At 45.9% G+C, this 16,541-nt stretch overlaps 1 protein-coding gene across 2 annotated transcripts in view; it reads right to left on the bottom strand.

Moving 5' to 3' along the window:
* TULP3 (TUB like protein 3) overlaps positions 1-16,541 on the bottom strand; it is a 498,377-nt gene that overhangs the window by 372,179 nt on the left and 109,657 nt on the right. The window lies entirely within an intron of this gene.

The following is a 16,541-nucleotide window of genomic DNA, read 5'->3' as shown; positions in this document are numbered from 1 at the left end:
TTGTTCCGTCATTCGTGCTGCAACTGATTGTTTATTTTGGCCTCACTGTTGTTAGTGTTCTTTGTTCTGCCTGTGATATGTTTGCTTTAGCCCGCTGCCTTCTGTTTCACCTTCTGCTGCTTTCATTGCTATTCCTGCCGTTTTTTTGCCCGGGAGCCAGCTCGCCTCGTCACTGCTCCTTTTTCCTGCTGCTTCGGTTTTCAGCAGCACCCCACCCAGGACCTACTTAATGGAGGCCACGCAGCAGATGTGTGCAGCAGAGCGCACCGCTGGCGCACCAAAGGCAAACCCGTCCATGCCTGGACAATGCCTAGCGCCAGGAACCCTGGCCCTCCTGCCACCCAGAGATACTCATCCGCAGAGCTCTGAGCCTTGGACCTCAGATACTGTGTTGCAGGGATTCTGCGAAATCACAGAACTATGCTTAGTAGGCAGGGACTGAGTTATCCTACCTACTTAGTATCCATGAGCACAGAACCAACTAGCTATAATGTCTCACTTGCCTTCCGACTCACTCACAGAGGAACAAGTGATTAGACACCCCATAACACAACCCTCCCAACCCTCCCAGGAATCACGGAATCAGAACACACCCTTTTGCTCTCACATTCATACTTGTCCACAATAATTTCTGACAGAGACACGAGAAAAGTTCAAAATCTCTATTTTAACTATCGTGCTCTAGTATGCAGTATAAGTGTCAGAATAAGTAAGAAGACGCCTAACAAATATGGGGGAGAGGATGTAGCCTTACGGCTAGAGCGGTCGACCTCGAAGCTGGGGAACCGAGTTCGAGTCTCGACACCGACGCTCAACATCCTGTGATTCTGGGCAAATCACTTAATCTCCCTGTGCCTAACAAAAATGAATGTGTCCTTCTGTAGCAAAACTGGTGCTCATGTAAAGAGCTCTGATACCCGATTTCTCGGGTCTAGTTCGCGCTATATAAAACTCATAAAAAAAATAAGTCATACATAAATCATAAAAGGAGTTGTCATTATACAAGACAGGGAAAGGATCATGCTACTTACCCAGTAAGCTTTTGTTCTTGGCATGTAGAGCTGTAGATTCACATGCTTTGCATACTCCTGCCATCTAGTGTTGGGTCTGGATGTTTGCAAGTTGTTTTTCTTCTAAAAAGTCCTACATAGTCACGAGGTAAGGTCACTCCTCCTTTCGGTGATAGTGCACATGGGCATCGATTCCATTGTTCGATTGTTCTCCCGCAAGAGGGTGAGAATGGAGTAAGTAAGTTTAGTACATAGATGTCCATGTGTATGTAATGTAAATAATGCAAAACTGCAACAGCTACAGGTGCCCGGGGAGGTGGTAGGGCGCATGTGAACCTACAGCTCTACATAATAAGAACAGATGCTTACTGGGTAAGTAAAATAATCAGTTCAAGGAATGTGTGCTGTAGATTCACATGCTTTGCATAGACTATATAGCAGTATTCTCCCAAAGCGGTGGCTAACCAGTAGATGTTGCAGCGGTTTGAAAAAGTGCTTCTAGCACTGCTTGACCTACATTGACTTGTTGACGTGCTAACACATCCACACGGTAATGTTTGGTAAAAATGTGTGGTGTAGACCATGTTGCTGCTTTACAAATGTCAGCTATAGGAACGTTACCTAAAAAGGCCATAGATGCTCCTATTTTACGACTGGAATGAGCTCTAGGAGGTATAGATAATGTTTGTTTAGCTTTAGTGTAGCAGGTTTGAATGCAGTTAACAATCCATCTTGCAATACCATATTTAGAAATGGGATTGCCTTTGTGATGTGTAGCAAATGCAATGAACAGTTGTTTCTGTTTTGCAAAAATCTTTTGTTCTTTCAATGTAGTACACAAGCGCTCTTCTGACATAAAGAGCATGAGCTCATTCTGCAACTAAACCAGGTTGAGGAAAGAACACAGGCAACTCAACTGATTGGTTGATATCAAAAGCAGAAACCACTTTAGGAAGGAATTTTGGGTTGGTGCGAAAAACTACCCTGTCTCCATGAAGTTGAAAGAAGGATTCTTCTAAGGTTAAAGCTTGTACCTCACCAACTCTCCTTAATGAAGTGATTGCAACGAGGAAGGGGACTTTCCGTGAAAGAAACTGTAGCGGATAGTTGTGTAATGGCTCAAAAGGTGGACCCATGAGCCGTGTGAGCTCAATGTTCAGATTCCAAACTAGTCCCGGAGGAACCCTCGGTGGTATTATTCTCTTAAGGCCCTCCATAAAGGATATATTTACTGGCACCTTGAACAAAGATAGATGTTGTCCGTTTTGTAAATATGCAGCTGTTGCGGCAAGATGCAAACAAATGGAAGTATAGGCTAAACCAGCACGCTGTAAATACAGAAGGTAACAAATGCTATTTTGAGTAGATGCGTCTAGAGGATCAATATTCTTATTAGTACAATACATAACAAATCGTTTCCATATAGCATGCTCTGGTAGTAGGCTTTCTTCTTCTTTAAGAATGGTCATACAGTCTGGTGGGAAGTTAAGATATCCAAACTATGACTTCAGGAGCCAAATCGCTAGATTGAGCTCCTTGGGATTTGGATGTCTGACTTCTCCATGGTTCTGTGTGAGAAGACTGGAATGGAGATGTAGCTTCTGATATGGAACTACTGACAGTTCTAAAAGTGTTGTCAACCACGGTTGACAAGCCTAAGTGGGAGCTACTAGAATCAGTATGAGGGATGTTTGCCTGAGCTTCCAAACCAGAAATGGAAGGAGAGGGAGAAGCGGAAAAGCGTAGGCAAATATCCCCGACTAATTCATACATAGGGCATTGCCTTTGGATAGAGGGTGTGGGAACCTGGAGGCAAAGTTTGGGCATTTTGCATTGTCCACTGTGGCGAACAGATCTATTTGTGGGAATCCCCATTGTTGAAAGTATGGAAGGAGAACCTGGAGATGAAGTTCCCACTCGTGAATTTGTTGCCGCCTTCTGCTTAGGAGATCGGCAATCTGATTGATTACTCCTGGGAGATGCTCTGCAAAAAAGAAGATGGACTTTGTGATGAATTGCCCAACGCCAAATTGTTTGAGAGAGGCATGACAGTTGCAGAGAATGTGTCCCCCTCGTTTTTGTTCATGTTAAATTGCCGTCATGTATTCGGTGCGGGCTAGGTCAACTTTCCCTAAGAGGTGAGACTGAAAAGCTTTCAGTGCTAGATATACAGCTAGAAGCTCTAAATAGTTGATGTGCAGAGCTTTGTACTTGTTGTCCCATAGACCTTGAATTGTCAAGTTGTGAAGATGGGCACCCCAACCTGTGAGGGATGCGTCTGCTGTTAGCATGATCTGTGGAACAGGGTCGATGAAGGGCCGCCCTTTTGATAAGTTTGGCGAGTTGCACCACTGCAGAGAGCGACGGGTGCGGCTGTCTACCAACACTAGATTTGTTAATTGACCCAGAGACTGATTCCACTGACGTGATAAGCACTCTTGTAGAGGACGCATGTGCAATCTTGCATGAGGCACATCACAATGCCATCATCAATAGCAGTTGCATTAACATAGTGGGTGCTAAGTATGATTGGCCTGAAACTGTATTAGCAGAGATTGAATATTCTTAATTCTGGTTGTATCGTGAGAGACTAATGCTGTGCAAGTGTTTAGAGTCGCTCCCAGATAAAAGTCTCACCTTCAGCCATCACAAATGCAGTTTTGAGCACTGACAGTAAAACACAATTGGTAGAGTAGGTCTAATGTAGTCTGAGTGTGGTGTGGACACTTAGTGTGTGCTGGCTTTGATGACCCAGTCGTCCAGATATGGGAAGACATGAATCTGTTGCATTCTGAGATGTGCCGCCACTACTGCCAGACATTTTGTGAATACTCTGGGAACAGTAGTTACAGGAGTACCTTGAATTGATAGTGTTTTGCTATCACAGATCTGAGGTATTTGCGATGAGTTGGGTGAACTGGAATATGAAAGTATGCGTCTTAAGTCTAGTGTGGACATAAAATTGCCTTGCTGTAGCAGTGGAAGAAACTGTTGAAGCGTGACCATGTGGACCTGTTCTGAAAGTATGCACAGATTTAATGTCCTTGGATCCAAAATTGGTATTAAGGAGTCGTTCTTCTTGGGGATTAGAAAGTACAGAGAGTACACCCCTGAACCTTGGTATTGTAATGGAATTGGTTCTATAGCTTCTTTTGTTAAAAGAACTTGTACCTCTTGTTTGAGAAGCTGCATGTGTTCTGACGTGAGTTTGTGGGTGTGAGGTGGAATGTTGAGAGGATTGCATAATGTCTAGCTCCAATTTGTCTAATGTTATGGTTTTTCAAATGGAGAGCAATTGTTGAAGTCTTCACCTGACAGGTGTTAGATGATCGGGGGTAGGCAAGTCACTGCTTAATGGGAAAAAGGGAGTTACGCGTTGACATGCCCTTACCTTTAGCTTTAAAATGGTTTCCTCTGTATCCTCCTCTAAAGAAACCTCTACCTTTATGGGATTGCGTGTTGGACTTGTACGAGGAGGTGTTGGGGTCTGAGGATGTACATTTAGATCCTGCTCTATAGAATGAGCAATAAAAGGAGCCTCTGCTTGAAGGAGATTGAAGTGCTCCCATGGATTTCCCCACGTTCGTGTCTTTTTAATTTTTTTTTAAAGCCTCATCAACTTGAGGTCCAAAAATATGTTGTTTGCTAAAAAGAGTGTTTAAAATAGACTGTTGTACTTCTGGTTTAAAGCCTGAAATTCTAAGCCAGGCATGCCAAAGTAAGAGAATGCTGGTGTTAACTTCTCTCGCTGCAGTGTCAGCAGCATCAAGAGCACATCTCATAGAAGAGTTAGAAATGAGCTTCCCTTCTTGAACTAGCTCTTGTGCCTTTTTCCTATTCTCTTCTGGGAGGTACTGAAGTAGACCATCCATCTCATCCCAGTGTGCCCTGTCATACCTAGCTAGTAGGCCCTGCGTGTTGGCAATGTGCCAGTGATTATCAGCTTGAGCAGCTACCCTTTTACCACATGCGTCAATAAGTTTAGATTCTTTATCTGGTGGAGGAGCATCTCCAGATATCTGTGTTCGCTCTTTTACGAGCGCTGGAAACTACCAGTGAATTTAGAGGGAGCTGTGCTTTAATGAAAACCGGGTCAGAGGGTGACGGTTTATATTTTTTTATCAACTCTAGGTGTTACAATTTGTGCACGAACAGGGTCCTTTAAAGGTCATCTGCATGTCTCATCATGCCTTTTAACATAAGGACACTCTGGCTAACTGTGTGAAGACCCAAGTGTCTCAAATAAAAAATCGTCTTTATGCAGTGTAACCCCATGATATGCTGCTGCTCTGGAGATTAGCTCCAGATAGTTAACATTTATCATCTGGAGGTGAAGGTTTTGCAGGGTATAAGTCTGGTTCATTATCCATAGGTGGATCAATATTTTAATCATCCCACAGATCTGTAGGTAAAGGAACATTGTCATCATTATCACCCTCACCTCTTAAAAATCAGGCTGTGTGTGAGGAGTTCCCTGTGGTGTTATGTGTAGTGGATCTGAGCCTGGCAGTATTGGTAAAGGTGAAGTTGGTGGAAGTGGTGGAGGAGATGGAAAAGTAGGATGGATAGGACTTGTAGCAATGTCCTTCTTCTTAAGGGGGATCTTGTATCCAGTGTCCTCTGAACTGACTTTCCCTTTAGAAGGAGTTTTGGCTAATATATGTCCAGTGTCTAGATTGATTTAAAGCTTGTTCTGCTTTGGATCCAATTTGTGTTTCATAATGTCTAAAATTAGTTCCGGGGGGATCTGAAATATCTTCTTTGGATGCAGGCGACGAAAGTTTCGGTGCCGAACCGGACTTGTCCTTAGAAGCGGAAGGTTTAGCACGAATCAGGCTTTTGTTTAGAAACTGAGGATTTTGGCTCCGAACTAGATTTGTCTTTTGGAGCGGAATGTTTCGGTGGGAACACAATTTGTCTCGACTTGATCCCGAGCCGGAAGGCTTGACTACTTGTTTGGTGGTGGGGCATCAGAAACGTCGCCTCAGTGCCGACCAAGGCCCGAAGGCAGAGGTGGTGCCAAAGCCTAATGTTTAGTGGAAGATAGCTTATGGGGTACAGGGGTTTTAGTACTCACAACCACCTGTCCCGCTGGAATGTCTTCAGACTCCAATTCAAACTCTAGGTCAGAATCAGATTCTGTGACCGAGAAGGCCTCCTCTTCTTCCGCAGCTGTCGTTTCATGTTCAGATTCTTCTCCGAAGATAACTGGAGTATGTTGAATGTTTTGGCGCTGCATTTCTCGTTGTCGAGCCAGACGATCTCGAACAGTCTTTTTCGATCGGAATGACTGACAGGCCTCGCAATCTTCCGACTTGTGCTCCAGTGAGAGGCACAAGTTGCAGACTTGGTGTAGATCGGTGCAAGGGTACTTGCACCAAGGACTGAATTGAAACAGGGTCCGTTCCATTGGCAGAAGAATGGACCGACGCGGCTAGGCCCGAAGGCCACCCACGATGTTTTTGATCAAAGATGAGACTTTACCGATCGAACAGATACACGGAGAGAGGGAAACTTGCACAATAAAATACAGTTGAGGGTACAGTGGATTGCACACCGAGGGGAACCCGAAGGACGGTTTCGAACAGGAGCACAGCAATACACGTCCGAACCCGATGGCAGAAAGAGAACAATCTAACAATGGAGTTGATGCCAATGCGCACTATCGTCAAAAGGAGGAGTCTCCTTACCTCGTGACTAGGAAAGACTTCTTCAAATAAAAACAGCTTGCTAACATCCGGACCCAATACTAGATGGCAGGAGTATGCAAAGCATGTGTAGCTACAGCACACATGCCTCAAACACTAATTTCCCTCCCCTTCTACAGAAGCAAAGTGATTATATATCAAAGGATTGCAGACCCAGTACCTTAGCATGCACAGATGAAGTTTCTACATCTCAGGTGTAGTCACATTCTCATCTGTGTATTTGCCTGTCTGTGTATACCTGTGTGAAAGTACAGAGTGGCACAAAGCAAAATACGTGTATGTAGTAAGATGGGCAGAGTAAAGACTGTAGCATACTTATTCTAACATACGGAAACCACAATGGGCCTTCACAGAACATATGAAAGCTGCAACAACAACTGCTGCATGGCATCTCCTCGATCAACGGTTGGACCTTTCACCTGTCACTGCTGCCTCTTCGCCTGCGATTCAGGACCTCCCACCCTTACGGACTCACCTCACTGACCACGACCATCCCAGACACACTCCATTGCAACCCGCTCAACACCAGAATACTCTGCAAACACGCCACCGAATTCTAGGACACCATCACCAGCCTCACCTCGACATTACCATCATCACAGAGACCTGGCTCAACCCCCTTCTCCATCTCCAACATCTCCACTGCAACACCCAACGGCTACAAGATGATACACCAGGACCACACCAATACACCCAGAAGCGGCATTGCCATCATCCACAAAGAAACCCTCTGCTTCAACACCACAGAACACAAGACCACACCGATCATGGAACACCTCAACATCCAACACTAAAGTCAACTGAAGATTGACCGTCAGAGGCACCCTCACCTCCAGACCCCTAGGATCCATCCCCTGCTTCTGCAACTCCATTGCCAAATTCATCACCCCACTTGTCACAGACTCCAAGCACTGCATATTCCTCAGGGACCTCAACTTCCATCTCAACAACCTCAAATACATAAACTCCACCAACCTGGAAAGCATGAGCAACATCGACTTCACCAACAGTCATCAACCCCACACACAGTGCAGGACACACTTTTGGACCTGATCTTCACCGCCAGCGACAGAGTAAAGTACAGTTATGTCACTGAACTCACTTAGACCGACCCCGCCAATGTCCACTTCACCATCACCGTATCCCCATGAAACACCACCAAGCCTCTCAGCTCCTTCCACTGCAGTTGGAACAAAGTGACAGACTCAATGGAAGGACGCCCTCAACAGCACACATCCCAACCCGCAACCAAACTGGAACAGGCAGTCCAGAATTTCTCCACTTAGAGCACCAACTGCACTGACAGTCACCCCCATCAAGCCCACCAAATCCACCAACCAAGTCAGGTGGTACACACCAGCACTCAAGACATGAAACACAACTGCAAACAAATAGAAAGAAAATGGCACACCAATAAAGATCCCAAAGTCCGAGCCACCTTCAAACATCCCTCAACAAATACCACCAATGCTTGAAAGACACAAGAAGAGGTGCCCTGGCAGGCCACATCGAAGCAAGCTCCAATCATAGCAAGGAACTCTTCAGCATCGTCACCATCAGCCACCGAGAACATGATCTCCCCTTCCCAGGAATTCTGCTACACCTTGGCAGACTACTTCCACAACAAGATATCCACCATCTACAGTAACCTTGAACCCCAACCCTCCAGCCTCTACAACCTCCTCACACCAATGGACGCCACCCACAACCACCCGTTCAATGTATGGGAACAGCTCACTACTCAGAGCACCACAGCCATCATGAACTCCATCCACTCTGCAGCACCCACGGACTCCTGCCTACCCCCACCACAAGGCAATCCAAACTCCCCTCCATCCTCAACTCATGCATCAACAGGGCCGCCTTCCCAGATGTTAGAAATGGGATTTCTGGTTCTCAGAGTATGCACCATGTACAAACGAAACCACCACTCTAGTGAGGGTAAGTGTAGTACCCCCTAAGTTGACCTGTGCTCACCCTCTGGTAGCTTGACTCAAAGCAGTCAGGCCAAACTAAAGAGGCAATGTGTAAAGCACAAGTCTCTCTCTCTCTCTCTCTCTCAGTCTCTCTCTCTCTCAGTGTCTCTCTCTCAGTGTCTCTCTCTCTCTCAGTGTCAGTCTCTCTCTCTCTCAGTGTCAGTCTCTCTCTCTCTCAGTGTCAGTCTCTCTCTCTCTCAGTGTCAGTCTCTCTCTGTCTCTCTCTCTGTCTCTCTCTCTGTCTCTCTCTCTGTCTCTCTCTCTGTCTCTCTCTCTGTCTCTCTCTCTGTCTCTCTCTCAGTCTCTCTCTCAGTCTCTCTCTCTCTCAGTCTCTCTCTCTCTCAGTCTCTCTCTCTCTCAGTCTCTCTCTCTCTCTCAGTCTCTCTCTCTCTCAGTCTCTCTCTCTCTCAGTCTCTCTCTCTCTCAGTCTCTCTCTCTCTCAGTCTCTCTCTCTCTCAGTCTCTCTCTCTCTCAGTCTCTCTCTCTCTCAGTCTCTCTCTCTCTCAGTCTCTCTCTCTCTCTCTGTCTCTCTCTCTCTCTCTGTCTCTCTCTCCCCGTCTCTCCCCGTCTCTCCCCGTCTCTCCCCGTCTCTCCCCGTCTCTCCCCGTCTCTCCCCGTCTCTCCCCGTCTCTCCCCGTCTCTCCCCGTCTCTCCCCGTCTCTCCCTCTCTCTCCCTCTCTCTCCCCCTCTCCCTCGTCTTTGATGGCCCTGAGACTTTCAACAGGAGGCAAGCGCCACTCAAGCCCTTGGAAAAACTTTAGAGAGGAGGATGCAGAGAGCCAAGTCCAGCCCTCTCGCTCCCAGGCAAGAAGCAGCAGACAGGCCAGCACAGCAAAGCAAAGCAAGTAGCAAAGGGGCAGTCCCTCCTAGCAGAACACTTCTGAACTGAGGACATTCTGTCAGGAAGAAGAGCTGTTGTGCTCAGTATAAAAAGGGAAGGTTTGGGCCTGGCAAGAAGATGTACTCGCCAGGTTGATGAGGCAGTTAAAAACTACCCCCACAGACTCTGCTGTGGCAGGCCTGCAACATGTTTGAAGAGCTGCTCATGTGGTTGGCACAATCAGGGCCGCATGCCCACTAGTAGCATTTGATTTAGGGGCCCAGGGCACATATAGTGCACTGTACTAGGGACTTACTAATAAATCAAATATGTCAATCAAGGAGAAAAATATCATAACATGTTTTAGAGGGGAGAACATATGCCATTTAGCACCGTTTAGCAGTAGTTAATTGCTCAGAGTCCTAAATCCAACAGTAAAAGGGTCACAATAATAGACGGAGGAGGCAAATAATCCTGCTAAAAGGGCCAGGTCTAACACCAGACAGATGGAAACATGCAGCGGTCAGACCCCTCCTCAAGAAACCCTCCGCCACGCCCAGGAAACTCCAGAACTACAGCTCCATCTCTCTGCTTCCCTTCCCTGCCAAAGTCCTTGAGACGGCCATCAACTGCCAACTTGCTAAACAACTGGAAAGAAACAACCTGCTGGACACCTCCCAATCCAGTTCGGTGCCAACCACAGCACCGACACAGCCCTGATCACTGCCACCGATTACATCAGAACCCTCCTCAAAACAGCGGCCCTGATCCTCCTCAACCTCTTAGGGGCGTTCAATACAATATCCCACCACACACTCAAGAGACTCCACCACATCGGGATGGAGTGAGATGCCCTCAAATGGATCACATCTTTCCTCACACGACAGACCTGGAGAATACGCCTACCACCCTTCACCTGGGAACCTAAGAGCATCATCGGATGCATCCCTCAAGGTTCACCCCTCAGCCCCACACTGATCACCTACATGACGCCCTTAGCCAACATTGTCAAAACCCAGGGCCCCAACATCATATCCTATGCAGAAAACACCCAACTCATCCTCTCGCTCTCAGAAGACCCCTCCACCACCATGACCAACTTCCACAACTGCATGACTAGCGTCATCGACTGGATGAAGACCAACTGCCTGAAGCTAAACCCAGACAAGACGGAAGTACTGATCTTTGGGAACTCGGACCCACATGTACAGACCACACCTGCAACCTTGGTATCATCCTGGACAAAAAACTCACCATGCAGTGTCATATCAATGCAGTCTCCTTTGCCTGCTTCCACACACTGCATGCTCCAAAAGATCTTCAGATGGCTCCCCGACGACACCAGGAAACCAGTCACTCAAGCCTTAGTCACAAGCCAGCTGGACTATGGCTACCCCCTCCAAGCAGGGATCACCAACCTACTCCTGAAGATATTCCAGGCGACACAGAACTCAGCCTCCACTCTCATTCCACAACCTCCCCAAACAGTCCCACTGAAGAACCGGGGTTTAACCCAGCGGCGTCAGGGGCACGCCTAAGATCTTCGAGTTCACCTGTCTTGGTATACAGAGACACGGAATACTTCTGGATGGCATCAGAGACCAAGTTTATTAGCTGCAGCTAGTAACAGTGATCCTAGAAATACATCACGGTGTAAATTCTCAGGAGACTGCTCATTTTACTAAGGCGAGACGTCTCCTTTTATACCCAATATTCACATTATAAATGTACACCCACTGCACAAAATTCTAGCCAATAAGGTACATTTTCAAACAAAGTGTCACATAACAAAAACTCAATTTACAGTATCCCAACCCAAAAGTTAATTATTAGGAATGTCCCAAATTCAATCTCCACAAGCCGGACAAACCTATAATTGAAAGCATAACCCATGTAATGAAGAAACATAAAAAAAGAAACGGTAACAGATGCTGAACAAGATAAGGCATGTGCAAGGAAACTAAACTTAACGATGTCCTGAATATTGATTGGCAATCTCAGACAAAGATCGATCTGGGAAATTGGCTTTGCGGGGTCAGTTTCAGGTGCAGAGGTCAGTTTCTTACAGTTCATTTCAGAATCAAAAAGAAACCTAGATAATGTATACATGAACTAAGAAGGCCAGGCCACTTTATTCGCCAGGCTACCTTCACAGGCCTACGTGAGGGCAACACAAAATGGTGGCACAGAACAAAATGGAGTCAGACTCGAGAATTACAGAACCTCAGACCCTCCTTTTGCCATTACGTAGGCAATAACCTAAAACTCATGTTAATCTGAATCTAAGTCTATGTCGATATTCATTAGGTCATCAAGGTGTTGCTGCAGCATCATCTTATTATTCTCTACTTCTCTCGGGACAGGTCTCCGAACACACATAGTAGCACAAAGACTACAAATGGCGGGACCACACTGGATGCAAAGACAACAAGAGAAAAGGATGGTTAAAACCATACCAAGGAATGTCAAAATCTTCCATCCCCATTTGGACAGCAGTCCCCAAAACCATCCCGTCAATGACCAGTCTCCTTTGTCTACATGGATAGACTCAGAGATTTTATACAACCTAGAGATGGCTTGGTACACTGTAGGGGCATTATCTGGTATGTAAACACAGCAACTGGATCCAATCAATTTACATACTCCTCCTTGATCTGCAAGTATGATGTCTAATACCATACGGTTCTGAAAAGTCATAAGGCGGTACGCTTGAAGCTCAGCTGTAACATTACTAAGAGCACCTGCTGTCTCATTAATAGTAGCTTCAACAACGCGGACAAGCTGTCGAATATGCCTACTATTGATCATAGGACCCCAAAAGGGCAAGAAGCCCTTGAAGAAATCTCCTACTTCGTGTGCTGCGGTATCTTCCTTATTGAAGACACCTCTACCATATCTCGTTCTATGATAGTCTGAAGCAGTAGTGTATGTAGGGGGAAGTAGAATCGCCACATAACACGTTCCTGAAAAATCAGGTGGCAACCATGTGTAGGCTCTGTCATGACAAACAAAATATGTGCCTTTAGCTGGCACAAACGGTGGAGAAGTCCGAGATGAATAGACATAGGTTTGAGCACACATACTCTTACCTAGCTGAGCTTTCGGATTCCGACCATTACCTTGAAAACAAAAGTGGCCTCGGTGGGGTACAATCCAAATAGGGGGGGAGACCTTTTTCGTCTCTCCTTCTCTGTCAAACTGGTACTATATCCCGTCACGTTCCAACCAACGTAAGCCTGCACCTCATCCTTAGGGATAGCATTATATGCATCAATATCTCGGATCATAGCTACTATTCCCCTTATTAAGGCACTATTGCTCGAGTTATCTTTAAGGGAACGTAAGGGGCGTACCTCATTTGCATAGATAAACATGGTCTGAAAAGCCCACACAGACCCATTAAAAGAAAAAGGCAAAACCAATTATGGCATACCTTTATCTGTCGTATGAGGCATAAGACCACAAACCCAACAATTAGTGGTATTTACTACTAACTGATGCTGATGCAACAACTGTATAAACGAGTTGTTGACAAATTCTGATCTCCTTGTCTGTTCATGTTTCGGCAACGTATAAAACTGGTGCAAAGAAACAGTAGTGAAAGAAAGCAAAGGTTGGGAGGTGGGTGCAGATGTCTGTTGTGTAGCATAGACAGTCCAACCCACACAAGCTAATGTGATACTTAAAAACATCAAAAAGCACAATATTATAAATCATTTGCTATGTATCAATGTACAAAATCTTGTCTTAAGATCTATTCCCTCAACATCTCTTTCAGTTACAACAGACTCCATTCTCTAACGTGCTGCTCGCGGCAATTTTCCTTCTTCACTCAAGCGTGCGTCCTAGACGTCCCTAGAACCGCAGACCTTTCGTCAATACGCGGGCCACCCCTCAAGTTCTTATACCGCGACCCTGCAGCTGAACCAGGATGGTGGTTCGAAAAAGAAAAATAGTCTCTTGTCTGAAACAGTGTAAATCACAAAAAAATTCAAATTTTATTTGTCCTTTTTAGACCTTAAGTTGTAGCGTTCTTTACCAGGCACAGTTTGATCCTGAAAGAGTGTCTCTGGGTGCGTAGTATCAAGTCTCAAACACGGCGGCACAGCTTCTTGCAAGACTTTATCATCCGCACGTTCTGACTGAGTCCATTCCAGATGTGCATCACTAAAAGGTACAAATCTCGGAACCCTTTCACTCTCGGAATCGGCAACTCCTTCCCGGACCCACTTATCGGACGGTAAGGGCAAAGGTATCTTCTTACAATGGGTACCATGTACCCAGTTTTTCTTGCCGAACACCTTAATAGCAGTCCGAGTTGATAACAGGACTTGGTATGGACCGGTCCATCTTGGTTCCAAGTTCTTTGACCTCTGGAAATTCTTGGTGAGAACCCAGTCGCCAGGTTGAATCGTGTGGCCTGCGTCTACAGAAACTGAAGGCAAAGTGTCATGGACCTGTTGGTGAAGAACACGCAATTTAGCAGTCAAATCATGTAAGTAGTCAACCAACATAGGGTACTCGATATCACTGTACTTCTTAGGCCTCGGCACACCCCAGACATTCGCTGGGCGTCCAAAAACAATCTCGTATGGGCTAAGTCCCACGCGAGAATGTACTGTCATTCTCGTGGACAAAAGTGCCAATGGTAAGGCATCGGGCCATGTAAGACCAGAGCTCGCTTGCACCTTGGCCAACTTCAGCTTCAGAGTGCCATTATAGCACTCAACCAGGCCTGCTGACTGGGGGTGATTCGCAGCGTGAAACTTTTGCCTGATACCCAGACCTGCACACACTTTCTGCATAATCTGACCCACAAATTCACTTCCATTATCACTCCATACCATCCTCGGCAAGCCATATCTGGGAAAGAATTATTTGAGCAAAACCTTGGATGTAGACAAGGCAGTATTATCCTTTAGGGGGTAGGCCTCTATCCATCTGGAAAAGGCACAAACAACCACAAGGACATACTTCAAGTTATTGCATCTTTCCATATGAATATAGTCTATCTGCAGCACCTCGAACGGATACGTTGGAGGAGCAAAATGACCCGCTGGAGTTGGGGTTCCCTTTCCAGGATTATGCATCAAGCAAATCATGCAGTGTTTAACCAAATTCTCAGCACACTTAGGAATTCCACCATTCTGCTATACCGGAGCCAACAATTTACATATCCCTTTTGAACTAATGTGAGCAAACCCATGAGCCGTAGTAACCACCGGAAGTACATATGCATCCGGCAGCAACCATCGCTGGTGCTCTTACAACTCAATCCAACAGCCTGTTGAATCCAACATTCCCGTACTCTCTCTCCACATACTCAATTCTTTCTCAGTAGCTTCTGCCTGAATCATCTTCACACTTTGTTGTATCTTCACACATTCCGCCTTCCACAACCCATCTGGCAGGACCTGCAACATACATCCGACTCGTCACATCTTTCGCCGTTTCTCTCGCTACTTCATCTGCAAACGCATTCCCTTGACCCACATCATCCGTAACCTTCTTATGCGCACTACACTTCACTATCGAAATTTGGGTCGGCAAAGTAAGTGATTCAAGAAGTTCACTCACTAATTGTCCATGCTGAATTTTCGTACCATGGGAAGTAATAAATCCTCTCTTTCCACAAGCGACCAAAACTGTGAGCCACGCCAAATGCGTATTGGCTATCAGTATAAACATTCACTCTCTTTCCTTTTGACAACACACACGCTCTAGTCAATGCTATCAACTCCGCTGCTTGCGCTGAATTCTGTGCAATATGTGCTGTTTCAACAATCGTGTGCAAAGTTGTGAGAGCAAATGCTGCAGTCGTCTCTCCATTCGGAAGCTTAAAGCACGAACCATCTACCCATAGGGTACCATCAGGATTCGAAAGAGGAGTATCTTTCAGATCAACTCTACCCTTCGTTTTCTCCTCTGTCCGGAGAAAACAGTCATGCTGTTCCTGAGCATCTGTCTCTACAAAAATCGGCAACTATGTAGCTGGATTCAATGTGTTGCACCGCTTGTGCACATGGCTAGCCAAAAGCGTCAACTCATAACCTGACAAACGCGCACTGGTAAGATGTGGAGTCTTCGTTCTATTCAATAGGGTATCCACTGCATGTGGGACCATCACAATCAATGTATTATCCAATACCAAACCAGCAGACTGTCGGATAGAAACAGCCGCTGCCGCTGTAGCTCTTAGACAACTAGGAAACGCCCTAGCTACCGGATCTAAAGTAGCTGAAAAATACGCACATGGGCGCTGCTTGTCTCCAAATTGTTGCGTCAACACTGACAACGCACAACCTTCTCTCTCGTGTACATAAAGTGTAAAAGGTTTACTGTAGTCTGGGGTACCCAACACCGGAGCAGAACACAATGCATCACGCAATTCGGAAAAACTCTTCTGACATTCGTCAGACCAAGGAAGAGGGTGTGGTGTGTCCTTAAGAGTAAGTGCCAACAAAGGTTTCGCCAGCAAAGAAAAATTCGGAATCCACTGTCTACAATACGATGTGATACCTAAGAAGGCACGCACCTCTCTGTGCATGGCACAGTCATTTGGGCAATTGCTTGAATACGCTCTGGGGTCAATCGCCTTCCCTCCTTCGACAAGAGATGACCTAAGTAGGTCACTTCTTGGCGGCAATACTGCAACTTCGAAGGTGACACTTTATGATGAAGATCAGACAGGTGTCGCAACAAAGAAAGAGTAACTTCTTTACAAATCTCTTCATCATCAGCAGCAACCAACAGATCATCAACATTCTGGATAAGAGTAACACCAGAAGGCAATGCAAGAGTATCAAGCTGAGTTTTCAAAGCCTGACTGTAAATGGAGGGACTCTCACAATAACCTTGAGAAGCGCGCTTAAACCGGAAACTGCGGCCTCCTAAAGAGGAGCGAAAAATATCCCTACTTTCCTCAGCAATCGGAATACTGAAGAAAGCGTTCTTCAGATCAATAACAGAAAACCAAGCAGCTGAGGCAGGGATCATAGTCAATAAAGCAGTAATGTCCGGGACAACA

This window comes from Triturus cristatus, chromosome 4_1 (genome assembly GCF_964204655.1).
Source record: "Triturus cristatus chromosome 4_1, aTriCri1.1, whole genome shotgun sequence".
Taxonomy (NCBI): Eukaryota; Metazoa; Chordata; class Amphibia; order Caudata; family Salamandridae; genus Triturus; species Triturus cristatus.
This window is presented reverse-complemented; position numbering and strand designations above follow the sequence as displayed.